At 34.8% G+C, this 21,918-nt stretch overlaps 1 protein-coding gene and 2 pseudogenes across 2 annotated transcripts in view; 2 read left to right on the forward strand and 1 right to left on the reverse strand.

Annotated features, from left to right (window-relative positions):
* Positions 1-21,918, forward strand: part of LOC148939302 (uncharacterized) — a 161,886-nt gene that overhangs the window by 85,315 nt on the left and 54,653 nt on the right. The gene's annotated exons all lie outside the window — the stretch shown is intronic.
* LOC148939303 (protein adenylyltransferase Fic pseudogene) lies at positions 7,783-9,043 on the forward strand (annotated as a pseudogene).
* LOC148939304 (protein adenylyltransferase Fic pseudogene) lies at positions 9,676-11,172 on the reverse strand (annotated as a pseudogene).

Consider the following 21,918-nt stretch of genomic DNA (forward strand, 5'->3'; position numbering starts at 1 on the left):
GGCGTTGATCTCCCTCTCAAGATTCTTATTTAATGAATTTTCCAGATGTTATTGCAATTTGATTTAATCCTATCCCCCCACTCCCGCAATGCCTTGATACGGCCCGAGGCCAAGCACAAAGTTTCCTGATTTTGTAAGCTTGTACTCTTTTTCGTACTTATTTCTCATCAAAAGTTGGTTCATAAGACTACCTCAACAAACTTAATTTTGTCTCTTCTTAAGATATTCCTGGTACGGAATATAAATGACATTAGTTTCACCTTGCCGTAAATTGCCTCAGGTGACGTAATGCTGTAAAACCATATTTGGCTTTTTTACTCCTCCATTTCTCCACAGCGTTAAATAGAGTTTATCCATGCATCATTTCAAATGCGAATTAGTCACTGTTTGGAAAGAAGACAGATATTAGAATTAAGTGAAAAAATTGAAAAGGTTTTATTTTGAGTTTAAATACTTCTCAATTGAAAGGTATTCTTTTTTGAATAGATAATCGTCATTAAATAAATGCTAAAATGTGTAATAATTATAATTAGGAATCAATTCCATATAAAAACATACTGAAATTTCAAAAATAAGAGTGGAGCTACTTGAACCTGTAAAACTTCTAAAGGCTACGGATTTTCTTTAAATGATAGAAATAATGGGTTGATAGAAATATATGAATTAAATTATTTAGAAAATATCAGTCTTTTTCATAAAAAAAAACAAAATAATGAAGTAATTTAATAGCAATTCCACGCAAAATAGTCGGTAAATATGGCCAGGTAGTCGATAAATTTCCCCCGACTTTTAAAAATTAATTTTCTGTTGGTAGTTTCATCGACGAATGTATTTTAATAGTATTTTTGGTGATAGAAGATTTAAAAATGACAAAATTGAGTCGTCTAGATGCTTTACCCTAGATTTCGAAAAAACACTTTTTTCACCTTTTTTGCCTACGTGCCTGGTAGATTGTTATTTAAATACAGTTTCGTTCTTTGACATATATTTCGTAGATTTTTGTACCTTAGGGGGAGGGGTATGTTGTCTGAATGGTGTCCCTTGCAAGTTCATCCACGCCATATTTTCTAATGTCTTCCAAGATTTGTGTATTCTATCCTTGGCAAACTTCAAAATTTAGCACGGTACCACCCGAAGTACATAAGAGAGAGAGACCTTGATGCCCCATGGACAAGGTTTACCTCTTATATATTGTTTTATTTCAAGATTGCCTGTGTATGGTACAATTTGCTCGTCCACTGACAGGTTTTCTGTTTGTGGTAGTTGACGCACTCGTGTCAAGACCGTATCGATTGTTGGTCGAACTTTCCATAAACGGTCGTGCGGCTTCCAATAATTCAAGTTTTAAACAACAGGGAGTGAGGTCCATAGACGCAGGAATCTATTTACATTCGTGACGTTAGCATTCAGGGGTATCCTAGTGGCTGGGGACCAAAACATCCTATATCTCGGGAACTTGAAGACACCTATTGCAACATGCATGCAAACGAGTCTCTTGATCTCTTCTCGAGTGGTACCAATGCTCACTCCATTTTTCTGTATGGAGTACAAGTTTGTGTAGTTGGCACACCTCTTATAAAATTCTTCAGGAAAATACTTGCCAAAGTAAACAATCGGGTTAAGGTCTTCGTCGTCATCAAAGGCTAAGGTTGTTGTAGGAGGGCTGCACTTGCCATTGTTGGTAGGAAAGGGCATCGTATCGTAACGGAAGTTCCTTTTCCGTTTTTTCCTCGTCTTTGCAGCGGGCTGGCGTGTCTTAACATCTAAGATATCAAAATCTTGGGTGTCTTCTTCTTCTGGAGTTTCTTCACCGTCAGTAGGCACGTATGCTTCCTCCTCCTCACTATTAGATAGGTCCTCCATTTCAGACTGCTCACTATCAGTCTCGTCAAAGATATCAGGGATTTGACCTTCATGATCTTAAGTCCTTCTTCATAATCTTAAGTCACTATAGAAGAAAAGAGTAGGCCTATAGGCCCCGTTAAACTCACTAATACAGTACTAATTCTATCTTAGAAATTTGCTCGACCAATAATGGTTGGTCCAAAGAGTTCCTGTATGCTGCCCAAAAAAACACAGATTTTCGGGTGAATCTCATGTGGTTGCATAGATTTGATTAGTAATTTACGTCAGTGCGTTTATCAGATAAAGCGGGTGGATTAAATTATACCTGTGCGATATCAAAGTGTTTTTCATGTTTTAGTTTTTTAACATATTAAAAAAAAACTGAAATTCTTAAAACTAAAGTAAAGGACCCCCTTAAACTCAAAACCATCAGAAATAAATATTTTCAAACTCAAAACGTCCAGAATTTAGAAACATACTTTGGTAAAATTCTAGACAAGCTACTTTTGGCTATAGTGGAAAGGGGTTAGGTTAAGGAAATGTAACTCTCAGTAATGAATCTATGGCCAAAAATACACTCTGAAAAGGTAAACCCTCTTTTGATTTCTAAGTCTTAGAAATTTGCCTACTTGCCCGAACGCCATTATACCTTAATTTCCAGTTTTCAGTTGTTTTTTTTCTCTGGTTTTAGATTTGAAAATGAAATTCCAGTTATTTGAGTAGAATTTTAAGCCATATCAATTTTTTTTTCTAAATTTAGGAAATATATTTGCATATATCTGAAACCTCATAAATAGAGATTGAGCAATGTTGTAAAGCTGAAATTTTTTTTCTTGTACTTCATTTAAGCGAAATTAATTAAAAAAAGCTTTTTCCACAAAATAAGTTTTTCAAAGAAAAGTAAAGAACTTCATTAAACAAAAATGACCAAATATAAAATCAAATAATCTACCAAGCGTGAAATTACCACAATTCAGCAGCGATAAATAAATGAAACCCAAAACGAACAGAAATTACAATAAATAGCCGAGTCAAACTCAAAACGAGCAAAAATTAACATAAGTTGGGTTCAAAACCCCTATGCCTTCCCAAGGCCAGAACATAATTTGCACTTTACTGAAAAAAATACAAATGAACGTGCATTGTCAGTTTAATATACATATACTGATATTTAGCTATCAAAATATTAATATTGTTTGATTTATTGAAGTTATAAAAGTAAAAACATTTATATTTTTTCATTTACTTATACATTACATATATTTTACATTACATATATTCATTACATTTCATCACATATATTATAAACATTTACATTTAGATTTTTGTTTTAGCAATTTTGTTTTATGTTTTACCGTCATTCAGTGTTCACCTAATGATAGATCATAGCCTACTATTTGTGTATCAAACAGTTCGTGGTAACGAACTGTAAGTAAGGAGTGACCTGGCTCAATGGTAACCAAAACTTTAAAACACGGCATTTTGATACCAATATATGCATCAAAAGAATCAAATTTTAATTTTGATTTCAAATGTATAACTTTCATAAAGTTTAATCCTACCACTCAAAATTTAAGCGCCTTAGAAAATTTAGCTGATTTTCGTAAAAAGGGGGAAAGACCCCCTAAAAGTTATAGAACCTTAATGAAATTCCCACCATCATATTAAGCGTATTAGAGAACCCTACTGTAGAGATTTCAAGCTCCTATCTATAAAAATGTGGAATTTTGCATTTTTCGCCAGAAGAAAGATTAGCCTACGGGTGCGTGTTTATTTGTTTTGTTTTTTTTTCCCAGGGGTAATCGTATTGACCCAGTGGTCCTAGAATATCGTAGGAGGGCTCATTGGAACTGAAATTAAAAGTTATAGTGCCCTTTTTAAGTGACCAAAAAAATGGAGGGCAACTAGGCCCCCTCCCACGCTCATTTTTTCTCAAAGTCACCCAATTAAAATTTTGAGATACCCATTTTGTTCAGCATAGTCTAAAATTTAATAAATATGTCTTTTACGATGACTTAATCCCCCACAGTTCCCAGGGAAAGGGCTGCAAGTTATGAACTTTGCCCATTGCTTACATATTTTATTGGTTATTGGGAAGTATACCGACATTTTCAGGAAGATTTTTTTTCTGGTGGGGGGGGGGCTGGAGGAGGGGGTTACTCGGGAGAATCTTTCCATGGAGGATCTTTCTTTGGAGTAAGGGACATTTCTATGAAGGGGGCGCCGGATTTCCAAGCATTATTTAAAAAACGATCAGAAATTAAATAAAAAAAAAGAAGTTTTTTCAACTGAAAGTAAGAAGCAACATTAGAACTTAAAATGAACAGAAATTATTACGTATATGAGGCGGTTCTCCCCCAAGTCAATACCTCGCTCTTTACGCTACAGTTTTGTTTTTTAGTGCTTTAAAAAGAGCTATCTATTCTAATTAAACGGCCTTTGTGATTCAGGGGTTTGTAAATAAAAATTTTTTTTTAAACCTTTAAAGTAAAGAGCGTGGTTTTGACTAAGGGAATAACCCCATCATATACGTAATAACATATGCGTAATAAAAAAAAAAACAATAGAAAAAAACAAGTGAAACGGCTCAATAGTAATCGAAACTTTTAACAACGGAACTTTGATGTCAATAAATGTATCAAAGAATGGGCTCATAATGCTGATTCTAAATATATGAATTTTATTAAGTTTAGTATTACTCATCAAAGGCTACGAGCCCGAGAAAATTTACCTGATTTTTTAAAGAGCGGGGAAACATCCCCTAAGGGTGAAAGAATTTTAATGAAAATCACACCGTCAGATTCAGCGTATCAGAAAACCCTATAACATAGGTTTCAAGCTCATATCTGCAAAAATCTGCAACTTTGTATTTTTTGCCAGAAGAAAAATATACGAATATAGAAGTTCGTTACGTAAGTTAATTTTTAAATTACGTCAGAACCAAATTTAGAGACAAACATTTATCAAAAGAATATATATATATATATATATATATATATATATATATATATATATATATATATATATATATATATATATTTATTTCACATATATATATATATATATATATATATATATATATATATATATGTATATATATATATATATATATATATATATATATATATATATATATATATATATATATATATATATATATATATATATATATATATATATATATATATATATATATATATATATATATATATATATATATATATATATATATATATATATATATATATATATATATATATATATATATATATATATATATATATATATATATATATATATATATATATATATATATATATATATATATATAATAATAATAATAATAATAATAATAATTTTATTATGACCACAAAAAAACAGGCCATACAGGATAGTATTCTTAATCACACTCCAGGAGAAAAATAACATAAATATCAAGTTTCACTCCTTGATGTCAGCGCTTCATTTACATAATTACATAACTGCCTGATTGATCTTTTTACAGTCGTGTTCATGGTACCCGGGAACACCCAGTTAACACCCACAAAATAATTTTCCCTTAATAGAGAAAGTTGCTGGCACTCGGTGAGAATATGGGCGACATCCTCAATACCTAGGTTACATCTGGGGCAAGAGTAATCCGCATTTGCATCTGGGGCCACCCTATTTCTTTCAAATACTCTTTTTATATTTTTTAGTGGCAGGCAATTCGCTCGGATCCGAAACCAAGTCCTCAAAGTCTCCCCCGGTAATCCTAGTTTAAAATAATATTCGAATCCAAATATCTCTTTTACATGGTAATAAAACTTAAATGTTTCAGATTTTTTAACTGCCTGGTTCAAATTTTGGACTTCGTGGTATTTTATTCTTTCAACATAAATACACAAAAACGACTCACATTGATCTGAGGGTCCTAGCCCCTCATTCCAAATATCTGATAATACTAATCCATCTAAAACATTTTTTATTTTACTCGGCCATGATATTTTAATTTTCGACCGTATTATCTCAACATAATTTGAATGTTCTATCAAATCGTTTTACAGACTAAGAAAAATAATAAAGTGCAGTATCCTCTGTGCTCATTTCCTCATTCTCAGCGAAAATATACCTAGGTCACCTTTTATAGCCTGATTGTGGGTCGTTACTTGAAGACCAATTAATCTCTTAAAGTGTTGCAGCTGAATTGACTCCAATTGTAGTGCCGGGTCATGCCCCCAAAGTTCATCTCCGTAATGTATAGTAGGTAAAATTTTAGAATTAAAAACATATTTGTGCATTTTTAAATCTTTTATACTTGAAAGCCTTGAATTACGTAAAATGGCAGCTGAAACTGCTTTTCCTTTCTTAATTATATGTTTTACATGCTCTTTCCATCCTCCTTTCGCTGAAAGTATTACTCCCAAACATTCAAAATTTTCACTCTCTGTTATTTTTTCGCCTTTATAATAAAATTCTACTTTTTGATCATCATTATTCGCGCGAGTTCCTCTAAAAACCACAATATCAGTCTTTTTAATATTCCACACTAGTTTCTTTCTATCTAAATATTCTTCTAATATACCCAATAAGATTAGGAGCTCCTCTGGTGACTTGCCTATCAACACCGCGTCATCAGCAAAAAGCAACAGAGATAACGTCAGGTTCCCTAGTGACACTGTAGGGGCCCATACCTTTTTAAAATGGTCAACAATATCATCTAATAATCATATATATATATATATATATATATATATATATATATATATATATATATATATATATATATATATATATATATATATATATATATATATATATATATATATATATATATATATATATATATATATATATATATATATATATAGAAATATATATATATATGTATATATATATGTATATATATATATATATATACATATATATATATATATATATATATATATATATATATATATATATATATATATATATATATATATATATATATATATATATATATATATATATATATATATATACATATATATATATTTCATATATATATATATATATATATATATATATATATATATATATATATATATATATATATATATATATATATATATATATATAATATATATATGATATATATATATGAAATATATATATATATATATATATATATATATATATATATATATATATATATATATATATATATATATATATATATATATATATATATATATATATATATATATATATATATATATATATATATAGTATATATAGTATTTTCTGTGTCTTTATAATTCCCTTCCTACTGGAAAAAAAAACAAAACAACCAAACTAGAGAAGGGGAAATTTATGTAAAAAAATTTCGGAACACGGGGAAACGTGGGCTGTAAGATACGAGAAATATATAATGAAAAAATAATCAGAACTTGTTTCCTTATTACAAGAATATAAGGGTCAAATACCTAAGCCGTCAAACATAAAGAGCGAAGCAAGTGAAGGACGGTGACAAAAACAGGTTAACCTGCTTTTCTGCTGTCTAAGAAGCTGCCAAAGAGCTTCTCATCTTTTATCAGTAAATGCATAGATTTACAATTTTACTATGATTTCCCGCATACTATTGCTGACTGATCGCACTGTTTGTGCAGCAAGAGGCTTACAATAAACTAGAGCCTTTTGATGCATTATATCACAATTGGCTTTTAGATTTAGGTATACAAACTCCTAATTCTAGACACCTTTCTCCTCTGACCGGTTACCTATAGGTAACTGACATTACCACAAAGGATTATGGAATTCTAGACACAATTTTCTTCTGACTTGTTATATTTATAAATGACAGTACGGTAATCTTTCTTACAGGTAAACCGGATCAGAGAAAAGTGTGTACGACAGCACTGGGCAAAATAATTCCAATTTGAGGTTGATAAAATAATATGTCATGACCATGTTAGATAGTGATGATGGTACCTGAACTGGAAGATCAAGATAAAAACAAAAATAAAACTAGAGAGGCTCTAGTTGCCAGGGATCATGCTATCAAAAAGAAGGATTCAGGGAACAAAGAGATGGCAGAGAAGCTATTCAAACGAGCTTTAGAATTAAGACCCAAAAATCCAGACATTTTGACTGCTTACGGTGAATTTTTAGAGCAAAGAGAGAATTATATAGATGCATATTTTAACTACAAAAAAGCCTTGTATTTTGCTCCTGACCATTCTCAAGCCTTGGAAAACCACAAAAGAACCGTACCTGTTGTAGAAGAGCTTGATGAAGCTTTGCTACAGAATATTCAAAAAATGAAAGAAAGTCTGTTTACCAACGTTGAAAAAAAGAAAGATAAAATAATTGAACGTCACGATATTATTACTTTATCTCGGCTGGATATTGAAATCTATCATGAGTATATTTGTCAAAAAAATGGAGCTGAGGGTAGTAAGATAGTGTTGCCAGAGGTAAATTTCACATTTATCCCTGAAAAACTTCAAACTTGTCGGAGTCCAATTGATCATCATGAGGACCCTGGGATTCATGAAGCTCTGAATTATATCGAAAGTGCTCTGCTTCGTACAGATCAACATATATCTGAAAATGATATACTACAAATACATAAGCATGTAATGGCAGATCAAGGTGAACATTATCGTCAGACACAAGTTTTTATTTATTTCTATACACCTCCACCTCCAACTAAGATAACGCTGCTCATGGATGACTTTATTAGGTGGATCAACTCGATCGATGCTACAAGCTTACATCCTATAAAATACGCCGCATTAGCTCACTATAAGCTGACCCATATTCATCCGTTTCGTGACGGTAATGGACGAACTTCTAGACTTCTTATGAATTGGATATTGATGCGTGCTAATTATCCTCTAATAATTGTAAGAAAAGAAGATCCGCAATATTTTGAAACTTTGAAAGCTGCTCAGCTGGGTGATGAACGCCCTTTTATAAGAAAAGTTCATTTATAACGCGATTCTTGACCTAGTTCATTTTAGTTCATTATTAACGCGATTCTTGAGGAAACCGGTTAGTTTGCTTTGACTAGTGATAGAATATAGTGTCTCACCATGGATGTTCAGGAATCATTTCAGATTGTTGGAAGGGCTACAACACAACTGAGCTGGAAAAAGCAGGTTTCACTCATTTGAAAGCGAACCACAAAAACAATTTTGTCAACCCAGAAACCGGCGCCTTCACCCAAAAAGAAGAGAGAGTGTGGGGTTCCGCAAAGAAGAGGAACAAACAGCACCGAGGTACATCCCGCTATCATTTACATTCATCTTTGGTAGAGTACATATGGCGGGCGGCAGTAAAGGTAGAATGCCAATTTCAATGTAATGCGATTCTTGAGGACATTTCTTCTTTCTGGGAACATATTTCTAAGTTGCAGTTTTCACAATTTTGCTAATAAAGTATTATATTTTCATCATTTTTTTTTTCATTACCTTAAATAGGTTTGGTTAGGTTAAAATAGGTTTGTTTCGGTTACGTATTTAATATATGCTGTGCTTTACCCCCACCCCCCTAAGGTTCAAATATATTGCCCAAATTTGTTTCTAAAATATTACATTTTAATCATAATTTTTTTTTATTTCATTAGCATTCACCAAACTTCATTTTTAGATTGTGTTTTATATTATAAACCAATACCAAATACACTTCCAAAACGTTCTTTCAAACGAAAAATAAATAAATAATAAATTGTACCAACATCTTTCTTTACTTCGGAAGCTCTATTGCGCTGCATTTGATAAAACTTGTCTATAGGTATCTATATTCTACTGTATTTAAATGAACGACTGTATATGTACTAAGTTATGTATATATTTTTTTTAAACAGTTCCACAGCTCCATATTTTTCGTTTTTTTAGTATTTTCACCCTGGGATTTTCTGGCCTGAAAAAAGCGAGCTCGATAGGTAGCGAATTTTGGAAAATTCGTTTAGAGCCGTATTTTTGAAAAAAAAATCATGTGAGTGATGTCATATTTATATATATTTCAAGGCCATAGTTTAAATCATTTTCCACCCAGGAGTGGTCGTATCGTTTTTAGTATCTAAGACACATGTAAAATTACGCAAGAAAACAAACGATTTTGAACAGCTAAATGAACCGATAAACACAAACAACAGGTGGAACAATAGGGATTTTTTCAACAAAACACAAATGAATTATTAATCACCCATTGATAAAAATCTATTGTCTGCTCAATGGATTGAGCAATAAATCTAATAAAAGGGCGTTCATCACCCAGCTGAGCAGCTTTCAAAGTTTCAAAATATTGCGGATCTTCTTTTCTTACAATTATTAGAGGATAATTAGCACGCATCAATATCCAATTCATAAGAAGTCTAGAAGTTCGTCCATTACCGTCACGAAACGGATGAATATGGGTCAGCTTATAGTGAGCTAATGCGGCGTATTTTATAGGATGTAAGCTTGTAGCATCGATCGAGTTGATCCACCTAATAAAGTCATCCATGAGCAGCGTTATCTTAGTTGGAGGTGGAGGTGTATAGAAATAAATAAAAACTTGTGTCTGACGATAATGTTCACCTTGATCTGCCATTACATGCTTATGTATTTGTAGTATATCATTTTCAGATATATGTTGATCTGTACGAAGCAGAGCACTTTCGATATAATTCTGAGCTTCATGAATCCCAGGGTCCTCATGATGATCAATTAGACTCCGACAAGTTTGAAGTTTTTCAGGGATAAATGTGAAATTTACCTCTGGCAACACTATCTTACTACCCTCAGCTCCATTTTTTTGACAAATATACTCATGATAGATTTCAATATCTAGCCGAGATAAAGTAATAATATCGTGACGTTCAATTATTTTATCTTTCTTTTTTTCAACGTTGGTAAACAGACTTTCTTTCATTTTTTGAATATTCTGTAGCAAAGCTTCATCAAGCTCTTCTACAACAGGTACGGTTCTTTTGTGGTTTTCCAAGGCTTGAGAATGGTCAGGAGCAAAATACAAGGCTTTTTTGTAGTTAAAATATGCATCTATATAATTCTCTCTTTGATCTAAAAATTCACCGTAAGCAGTCAAAATGTCTGGATTTTCGGGTCTTAATTCTAAAGCTCGTTTGAATAGCTTCTCTGCCATCTCTTTGTTCCCTGAATCCTTCTTTTTGATAGCATGATCCCTGGCAACTAGAGCCTCTCTAGTTTTATTTTTGTTTTTATCTTGATCTTCCAGTTCAGGTACCATCATCACTATCTAACATGGTCATGACATATTATTTTATCAACCTCAAATTGGAATTATTTTGCCCAGTGCTGTCGTACACACTTTTCTCTGGTAGACTGCAGGAGAGATACAGCTTGCCGGATCCTCTTGGTGCTGCAGATAAGCTTTTTTCCAAGCTTACAGATTATCTATCCAACCACCCTTGAAAAGATTTTTTGTTTTAATGCTAGTTTGCTAATTTTTCTTGCTGGGTTATTATCATTTTTATATTGTATTTATTTGTATGATTCATTTAAAGAGTTTAACTACTCTTGGAGCGGTTTACTTTTCCGAAATGTTTGGTTTATTCGAGTTTTATTTTGCACTTATTTGCTCCTGTTCTTGTATGTGCTTCTTTTCTTTTTTCATTTTCTTTCTTCTTGTTATACTCCATCGTCATTGCTTTATATTTTTGATAGGTTACAAAATTAATTGATTAATTATCCTGGTTTTAAGGATGGAAAATTTTTCTAGTTGGAAAACTCTGTCCATCGAGATATTTAACGAAGTAATTAGCTGCGTTTAATAGGAGACAGATACGGTTGATTGGTATAATGGTTGAGCAGATCCCGATTATTGGATACGAGAGGCCTTTCATGGTTGCAGCGGCAGCTGCAACCATTGATCGACATTATCAAACTTGACTTTTTCGACAGGCCCACCTAATGTGAAAGTACCAATTAATTTAATAAAAGCAAAAAAAGACACTAACCAATTTCCTAAATGTATTTTCTCTGTTTATTTAAGCACGATATGTTTTTCAAATATTCATATTTAAACTACAAGCTTATAAGTTTATTTTATTAGCATTAACCAAAATTGAGTTTTTAGAAAGGCTCACCTAATGGGAAAGTTCTAATAAATTTAATAATTTTATAAAAGCAAAATTATTAAATTTAATAATTTTGCTTTTATTTTATTAATTTATTATAAGCAAAAGAAGATGACCTACCAATTTCCTAAATATATTTTCTCTGTTTATTCAAATACGATATGTTTTTCAAATATTCCCTGGAACCAAGCAGCTGTAAATTGCGTAGAATTTAAACTACAAGCTTTAGCTCATAGCATATTTTTTCTAAAAATTTAAACTTGTAGTGGGTATTAAATTGGTTTTGCTTGTGAATTTTTTTTTCTCTACAGAAATTTGCCATGGTGTTAGCTACTCTTATGTTATATTCTACTTTTATGTGTAAAATTTTAGATCTATTAAACTGTCAATTGGTTGTAAAGGGGGTATTGCTAGCAGCATTGTTTTGATACTGTGAGTTTACTAACATCAAGTTGTCTTTTCTAGATATGACCTTGAGTCATTTTGCTACCATCAAATATCTAATCTCAATGGTAATTTAGGGCTAAACGAGTTTCAGGTTTATTTCTATGAGGTTTCACTTTTCTTTCTTTTTGTCTTGAACCTGAACAAGTTCATACTAAAATGTACTTTAAAAAATTCTTTGTACTTTAGAACATGAGTAAATAACTAAATATTCACATACTTTTTCTAGCTTATTGGTTTTTAAGTAATCTCTAATTTTTTTTTTTTTTTTTTTTTTTTTTTTTTTTTTTTTTTAAGGCTCGGTCAAATTGTCCTCAAAATAATTCTTGTGTATGTATATGAAACAAAACTTTTAATATCATCTTTAAAATGAAGCTTGTGATATAGCAAGTAGCAATTTTTTTTATAATTGGTTTTGTGTTTCTTTTGTTGTTCCTATTGATTTCGGACTTGAATAAATATTTATATTGACTTTGTTTAATATTTATGAACAATAACGAAGAGCCAGGTAACATAAAAGATGTCTAACACTACTTGAACAAATTGTTAAGAGTAATATATTACTAGCCTACAGTAACATGTTATTATAGGCCGAAAAACATGTTATTATAGATAACGGCCTCTTATTTTTAAAACTGGAACAGGGTTTAGAAGCTATGAGTTTTCTTAGGTTACAACTACGCTATTACTACAAAAACTTTACATAAAAATGACTAAGAATATTACATTAGTCAGACGCCATGGCGGCACTCGCAGTTGCAGATTATATATACCCTCTTCCAGCATTTCGCCATTTGGGGTGTGTCACCATCCTCATGAGGGTTTTCAGTCCTTGGTAACGTCTCGTTTAGCACCCAGATCTGCATTAAAAGTAGTCAAGCTGGGTTTGTCTCTCAACTTTGTTTTGTGTAAATTGACAGCTGAAAAGGCCCTCTCGGCACAAGCAGAAAACTACGGTAGGATAAGCACTTTCATCATTAATTCACCCGAGAATGGGAAACTTTTGACTTCAGGACTATCACATCGTTTTAGTGCTTTAAATCAGAAAAAATACAGGTCAGAATCTGCATGTTAAGATCTGCATATCTGCAGATTAAGAATCTGCATAAGCCTTTGACCTTGAAGTTATTTTTTGAAGAACCTTTTCTGTGTAATTATTGATTGCTGAGGAAAGGAGCCATTAAATATGGAATTATATTTAATAAAAATATTATATATTATATATAATATTATATATATATTATATATATATATATATATATTATATATATATATATATATATATATATATATATATATATATATATATATATATATATATATATATATATATATATATATATATATATTATATATATATTATATATATATATATATATATATATAATATTATATATTATATAAATATGGAATACTTCTCACTTTAATGCAATTTTATATATACAATTATACATATATATATATATATATATATATATATATATATATATATATATATATATATATATATATATACTCCGTTCTAGCCATTCAGAAGCCTTTACTGTTGTTTAATGCAGCTGGTAAGTGTTCCAGTAATCAGTGGTGTTGTATATAAGGCCACCCTGTTATTCCTTGAAAGTTAGGTGGAAGCCTTGGAGATTGTTGATGGTTATAATTTTTTTACATTGGTAATGGAGATCAGATAAGTCTTTAAAGTTGAATTTCTCCAAATTCTATTGATTTCGTTTATCCGAGATATATGCCTCCATTCTTTTCCTTTTTTTGGTATAGGCTTAGTGGTTGCGAAGGTTGAATAGCTTTGGTCAGCTTTTTTAAAGGAATTTTTGATACCAGTCCAGAATTTTTTGTAGTTTAAATTATAATTAAAAAAAAATCAAGTTCCATTATTTGATAAATTACACTTAGTAATGTTACATATGTGCTCTTTAGACCGGTCTGCCAGGGTTGGATTTAATAATGAGTTATTTGAAAAATTTGTCATTTTATCGAAGAAAATTAGCGATTTCGAAAAAAATAGGCAAATAGCGTGCAGATGGACTCTCTTAATGTTAAAGAACTTGTGAAAAAAAACTGTAACCTAACATTATTAAATCATTAAATTTTATAGATATATGTTTTTTAGGAATAATTTAATTTTGATTAGATTTAAAATGGTTTGATTTCTCTCTGGTGATTTAAGGGTTATATTATTAGGATTTTATATCATATTTGAGTGTTGCCTTTGTAAAGGAAATGGTCAAAGGGTATGATCATCAGTTGTTTTTGAAGGTTGACATATACCGCAGTTTCCTGGTTTTAGGACTAGGGATAGGCCTTTTGTTGAATAAGTGAGGTTGACATATGTTCACCTTGATTGGTTAGTTAGTTTGTTGTTTTGTTGTTGTTATGTTTCCTTCTTTTGTGTAAGTTATAGCTGAATATTTTAAATGATGTCAAGAAATCTTTTTGTCAAACAAATCCGTTTTTGGATGGATTTGTGATGCAATAAGAAGACTTAGGCGTAGCTGTCCCATTAGTTAATGCTCTTTTCAAAGGAATTGATTCAGTTGGCAAGGATAGGAAATCTGGGAGTGGTCCCGCAAGGTTACTTGAGCAAAGTTGTTGGGTGACTGGTGGTAGAAGCCTTATTGGTTTTGTGGAAACGACTCTATTTTCGCAGTCGAGTCGCCGAGAAAAAGGGTTTTCAGATCACAAAGAAGGCTGGACAATTTGAACCCACTTTCGAATTTGGCTATCTTACGTCCAAATCGCATGATATTCTCGACTTTTCCCCACCCCCGAGATCAACGGTTGTGCCCGAATCAAGTGTATCCATGGTTATTCATCAAGAAGTTAGCTTGAACCGAGTTAGACTTTAGCTTGAGGTTTCAAGGGATGTCTCAAAATTCAATGTTGAGTAAGACCCCTTGGCATGGTACGATCAGGCTAGGTCTAGGTTGATATTTCCCGAAATTAGATCTTTCCCTGAGCAATTGTTTATCTTGGAGAGTAGGTTGTGATCACCCTTGAACATATGGGTTAGGCAATTGTCGCACCCAGAAAAGGAATCATGAGATGCTTTTGAAACAACACTAGCTTCACGCTTTGCCGGCAGAGAGGCTGATTTGAGCCTCGCAACAGAACGAATTGTCTACGTCCCGGATCACATGAAACCAGAGGAGTATGCACAGCTGGTTCAAAAGTCTGTTTACCTTCGTTATGGTTTCACAGGCCCAGATCGGTCAAGATCACAGGTCGTCAGTGTCTACGTCAAAGACTTTCTGCGAGGACTTCCACTTTCGTATTTTGACAAACTCGATAAGGCTAATCTAGTAACGATTAGGGGTTGTGTCGAGCTTCTGAGGGAGGTTAGGACACGTCAGGTTCGACGGGAGATCCACTTAGAGTCACTGCCAGGCCATCAAGTAAATAGCGTCCAGGTTCCATGGTCTTTAAATCGTAATCAGGCAACGTCCCGTGGAGGTTATTGGAGTGGGGTTAGGCCCCTAGTGCAACGTGAGCGTCGCCCAGTCTCGGAAGTTACCTGTTATCATTGTCGGCAGCCGGTTCATGTGTTGTGTTTTTGTCCAAAGAGATTGAAAGGATTCCCGCCTACCCCTACTGATCAAGTAAAAGAGTCGGGCCACCGTCAGATGGAGGCGGGACGTGTGACCAGGAGCCTGTCAAACCCGCCTCCGAGTCTTCAGAACTCAGGGCATTGCCAGTAACTGGGGAAATAAGTCAGTGCTTGGTTTTTTCAAATGCTCACAGGCCATCGCTGTCTTTTGTAAGTGTAAATTTTTGTGGAGTGGAGGTGTCAATTTTCTACGATACAGGAGCAGAGTGTAATCTTATCAGTAGAGCCACCTTTGTTAGTCTGCCTTCAGAGTATGTTATATCTAGGAAGGTGCAAATCACAGGACCTCGCACGGTATCGGGCCCCCTAAGTATCTAAGGAGAAGTGGTACTGAAACTTTCCATTTTTGGCAGTAGTTTTACTGACGCGTTTTTGTTGGTGCCAAAATTTGTGTTATCCACTTTTGATTGGACGTCCCTACATTAAGGAGGCTGGTTTGCTTTTTGATCCAACTAAAAATGAATTTTGGTTGAAGAGTACCTGTTCACATGCTCATAGACATGGATGTTGAAGCTGGTCGTGTATTGGAGCCGACATTTTGCCACAAGATTAAGCTGGATAATTTTCGGTCAGTAGAGCGTTCAGTCAGAGGTACTGAGAACAAAAACGGGCCAAAGGCTATTAATCGAGCACGGTCTAGCGTTCACGAACGTGAAAGTCGGGGTTCCGTCCCAAATAGTTGAGGTTAGAGATGGAAAGGCTAGGCTTTGGCTGGCTAACTGCTCGGATGTTCTGGTTCTTGCTAGGAAATCACGATTGCATCTATTGTCATGTGAATTGGATACAGATCCAGGGTTTGTCCATGATCTGCTAAACCAGTTGGTTTGTTCTGCGGACCCCTTCCAACAGATAGGTTCCGTACGGATAGGTTGGAGTGATATATCGAGGGATACGTTTTTGGCCTTTTTCAAAATGGACTATCTGGAGCTTCTCATCCGTTTTACTTTAGAGGATCTTCTCTTGATATTCTGCATTATCTTTGCACATAGCGACGACGACTTAGGTCCCTACCGAGGTATTACACACCGAATCAACACCGGTAATCATCCCCCCATGCGCCAGTTCATCTACCGGGTCCCTCCTTATATGGTTCCAGAACTGAGGGAAAGCATTGAGGTACTGTTACGACAAGGCGTTCTACGGGAGTCCTCAAGCCCTTGGTCATCCCCAGTATCTCTAGTTAAAAAGGAACACGGTACATTCAGGCTAGTAAATGATTACAGAAATCTGAACTCGGCTACAAAATTCGACAGTTTTACCTTACCAAGGATTGCAGACATTCTTGGTAAGCTGAAGGGTTTCAAAGTTTTCTTAAAGATGGACTTGGTTCAAGGTTTCCTGCAAATCGAAGTGGAGCCAGAATATCGCGAAAAGACCGCAATCACGACCCCATTTGGATTATATGAGTACATTAGAATAGGATTTGGGTTATCAAACGTGCCAGCATCATGCGAAAAGATGATTGAATCTCCCCTTCGAGATATCTTAGGAAAGCATGTTTTTGTTCTCCTAGATGATTGTAGGACTGCAACCGTCGACTATGATTCCCAGTTTAAGATATTTCGTCAACTTTTCATGAGGTTCCGAGAAAACATTCTTAAGCACAAGCCAAAGAAGACTGAATTTTGTGTTTCTTCACTTAGCTTTTTAGGTCATATTGTGTCCTCACATAGATTGCGTCCCGACCCTGATATCAAGCAGTTCACGAGCTACGTTATCCGCGGAATATTTTGGAGTTGAGGTCTAGTGTAGCCCTATTGAGCTGTTTTAGAAAATTTATTCCAGATTTTGCTAAAATATCAAAGCCATTGTATGATTTGACGAGAAAAGGAAAGGTCATTTGTATTTGAGACACCCCAAATTGAAGCCTTGAGGAATTCCGGTCTCAACTTATATCTGATTCTCTTTTGGCATACCTCGACTTTGATAACGAAAAATTCATATTGACGACTGATTCGTCTGGTTTTGCGATTGCTGCTTGTCTCTCTCAGGTCCAAGATGGTTTGGAGCACTCGATTGCATATACTAGCCCAATTGCATTGCATATTCCATATACTAAGTCCTGTAGAACAGCGGTATTCTACTACGAAAAGAGAAGTATTAGTATTGGGGAGTACGTCCGAAAATTCAGGCATTGCTTGCAACCAAAACCGTTTGTGGTTTGATACCAAGATACCAACCATCAACCCTTGAAAGCATTGCCATTTATGGATGTTACCGCGGGAAAGCTAGCAAGAATCTGCCTTGACCTTCAGGAATTTACGTATTCGGTCGAATATAAGCCAGGAAAGGAGATGTTTGTGGATGCACTTTCTAGACTGGTTGAACAAGTCCCGGAAGGTAAAGGGTTATCCAGTATGGGGAATTTAGTTCATATTTTGGATATTTCACCCGTATTAAATTTGGCGGATCTGTTAAAAGAACAGAAAACAGACACTTTATGTAAGTATATGTATTTGAGGTTAAGTGAAGATGTGCCACTCCCTCGAGAATATTGTATTTTTGAAAGAAGTATAGAATCCTTTTGCTTAGAAAATGGACTTGTTTGTTTCCTCTCATCACCGTCAGTTTCATATCGTGATGAGATTTCTGCTGTGCCTGTAGTACCCGTGAGTTTCGTAAGTAAGGTTTTGGATATTTTTCACAGGTCGAGCGGACGTTTTGGAATATCAAAGATGCTCCACAAAACTAAATCCACTGTCTGGATCCCAAAGATGTATAGTCGAGTGAAGCAGTATCTTTCAACCTGTCTTGAATGTTTAAAACGTAAGGCCCCCAAAAGGACCCTAGTGGTACCCCTGGGTAAAGTCCCTATTCCTGGTAGCCCAACGGAGTTTTTGTCAGCAGACGTTGTTTGTCCGCTTCCTAGAAGTAGAAATGGGAACTCAGTCATTCTTACGGTATGTTGTCATTTTACAAAGTTCTTGTTTGGAGTAGATCTTCCAGATCTGAAGGCCGAAACAGTTACTAGCGCCTTGGTAGAAAAGGTTTTCCTTGTCCATGGAGTACCTATTTCCTTGCTGACGAACAAGGGAACAAATTTTACGTCCAAATTGGTGAAGGAAGTTAGCAAATATTGGGTGTCACCCGTCTCACAACAACCTCTTACCACTCCCAGTGTAATGGAAAAGTAGAAAGGATGCATAGAACCCTTAAAGATTTATGTCATTTTATGTATCCTCGGGTCGTGATGACTGGGATGAACAACTTCCATTTGCAATCTATTGGCTAAATACCTCATACAATGAAACCAGCCGCAAAACTCCCTATTTTGCCATGTCCTTGAGAGACCCACCCCCCTCCCTGACAAATATTGCTGAAAGTAGATTATTTTATAAGACTTTGGAAAATTATGAATCTCAAATGTTGACAAAAATGATCGAAACCCGTAAAGAAATTCCAGTAGAATCTCCGCGTCAAAAGATTACCAAAAGAGTTATGTGAACGTGAAGACAACTAGGTTTAAAGGATTGAACCCGGCTGATATTGTCTTTTTGAAGGTACCACAGCTTGGGTGGGTGTTAAACTTGCAATGGTTCGTTTTGAAGGGCCTTATTGTATTATCCGGCAGTTAAACGAAGGTTTCAATTATGAAATTCAACTGTCGAAGACAAAAACTGAGGTGGTACATTATAACCGCTTGGCTTGGTCAAACTTGAAGTCCCCTTGGATTTTGAACCTGATACAATCTACCAGGCACCGGAAGAGATCTCCTCAACCTCAACCGGTCGAGTCTACACCTGTAGTAAAACTCAAGAGCTCTATCCCAAAGCTCCTTCATGATTGATCGTATTGCGTGATTGATCCAGTCAAAAATTGGCAGACTGAGCTTCCTAGTAGTGGGTTATTGCATGGCCAGTCTTGTCAATGTGCACCAACTCCCCAGCCCCGGGTAAAACAAAACCGGTCCGTAGCAGTGTTCAGACCATTCTTTATCCCTCAAAAGAAAATTCACATAACTTTCTTTTTTGGGAGGATGCTCTACAGTCTGTTCTTACGTCAGACCAAGCCACCAGAGCGGAGGAGCCAATACTAGCGGCAGAAAATACATTACTATCACAGGAGCTGTAAATGGAGGCCTCAAATGAGCAGGCATCAAATGAGATGGTTACTTCATCTGCAAGCCCATCTGTCCCTACGGGCTTGACAATCACCACTGTGTCCCCTTGAACCCCAAGTCCCACCGAAACAACCATAGGGCTTGAATTGGGCATGTTAACAGACATGTAGACGTCACCATCATCAATTGGCCCATAACATATGCAACTACCAGCATCGCTCGTTCACAGTACTGTCCAACCAACCAACTGCGGTTTGAACTAAACAACACCGCCTACTTCTACCCCTTTAAATCTACAGCTACCAGCCACTCTGTTCGACAACCCAACCCCTCCAACACCTCAATTCAGTACCAGTCGATACCGTTATGGCTGTCTTGGTGGATCATTTTGTCAGCTCTCTTTCCAACCTTTGACCAGCGCAGCAGATCCTCCCCTCCCCGGCGATGTCTCGCAATATTAACAGTGTATCACGATCTTCCAGTAGATACATTGCTATCCCCCTCGTCAGTTACCAGTGAAAGTCTTGCTGAGCCATCCGTACCCGTCCGTCATTCCCAAAGAAATCGGCGTCCATCAGAAAGATACAACCCTAGTTGGTAGATAGAACTTCTTTAGTAAAGCAAAAAAAAATTTGATTCTCCAATTGATATTCCTCTCCGTCAGCCATCAGCCCCCCGCCATGCCAATACATAGGTTCAGTCATTAAGCCAATAGTGTTAATAGTTTTGTGTTATTGTTATATCTGTTGTGTATTTATATGTGCACCCGTTATGCTCGTACCATGTACAGTTATTATGATGTTTTTTCGCTTTGATCTGTCCATCGTTAGATTTTGGGCTTCCACCTTGATTGACCGTGGTAGTACTTTTTTCTATGATTTTGGTGGTCGACAGTTTTCTTCTGTGGGATGTTATTTTTCCTTTTTGGCCCTATAAGTAAAGTATTTTCCCCTTTATCTTATCCCTTGTTGTTGGTTCCTCGCAGTTCTGCGTGGTTTGTTCCTTGGTTTGGATCTATTTATAAATGAGCAAGTTGTTTTTAAAAGACGTGACCCCACCCAGTCGGGACGTATGCATTATCTCTTGACAAGTCCATGGCATCCACCCCAAGAACAATTTTTTTTAATTTTAAATACTAATTAATGTAAAGTTTCAATTATTTTTTTTGTGTGGCCCTGTTTTTGATCCTAGGAGAAGTATAAGGCTTTTAGATAGTCCAAAAATTAGTAACCCCTCCTTGGTCACCTTAGGTTCACTTTGTTTTGTTATTTTGGGAATTAGGATTCCCTTGCCTTAAATTTTATGGGCTGGATAAGTGGGTAGTTAGTCAATTGCTGGACCAAATTTTTGCAAATGCTGTCTATGGCTGGGAAATCATCATTTTTTTCCTTTTCAAAAAAAAAATGGCTATAGACCATGGTTCTTACTTTGGAGGCTCGTGGGCGAGCCTTCGATAGGGGGGCAGGGGAGGTATGTAATGATGTAGGTTCAGGTCATGAAATCCCAAAGGAGAAGAATTGTCAGCTTTGAAATAAAATGAGAACCTCCAAAGATTTATTTCAATGTGAAATTGCATGAAGACCTCGAAAGATTGAGTTAGTTTTGAATTGAATCTCAGTGAAGACAGTTGTTTGGTGACCGGGACTGGATCAGGGCGGAAAGCTCTATATCAGTTCCATATCAGTTTATTTTACTATTATCTTCATTATATACTGTCGATATTATAAATCAAAACTATAACATGAAATTAGTGGTTTGTCCTTTAACTTAGTTTAGCAAATAATGAGTATTGAGGGCTAGATAGGCGTTTGCTCGTCCCTGGTCTGCCCAGACCAGGAGCCACTTCAATATGGTAGGCTTCTGAATTAGAGTAAGAATTATGAG

The sequence above is a fragment of the Artemia sp. Qi Xiang Cuo genome, chromosome 21, assembly GCF_049724085.1.
Source record: "Artemia sp. Qi Xiang Cuo chromosome 21, ASM4972408v1, whole genome shotgun sequence".
Classification (NCBI taxonomy): Eukaryota; Metazoa; Arthropoda; class Branchiopoda; order Anostraca; family Artemiidae; genus Artemia; species Artemia sp. Qi Xiang Cuo.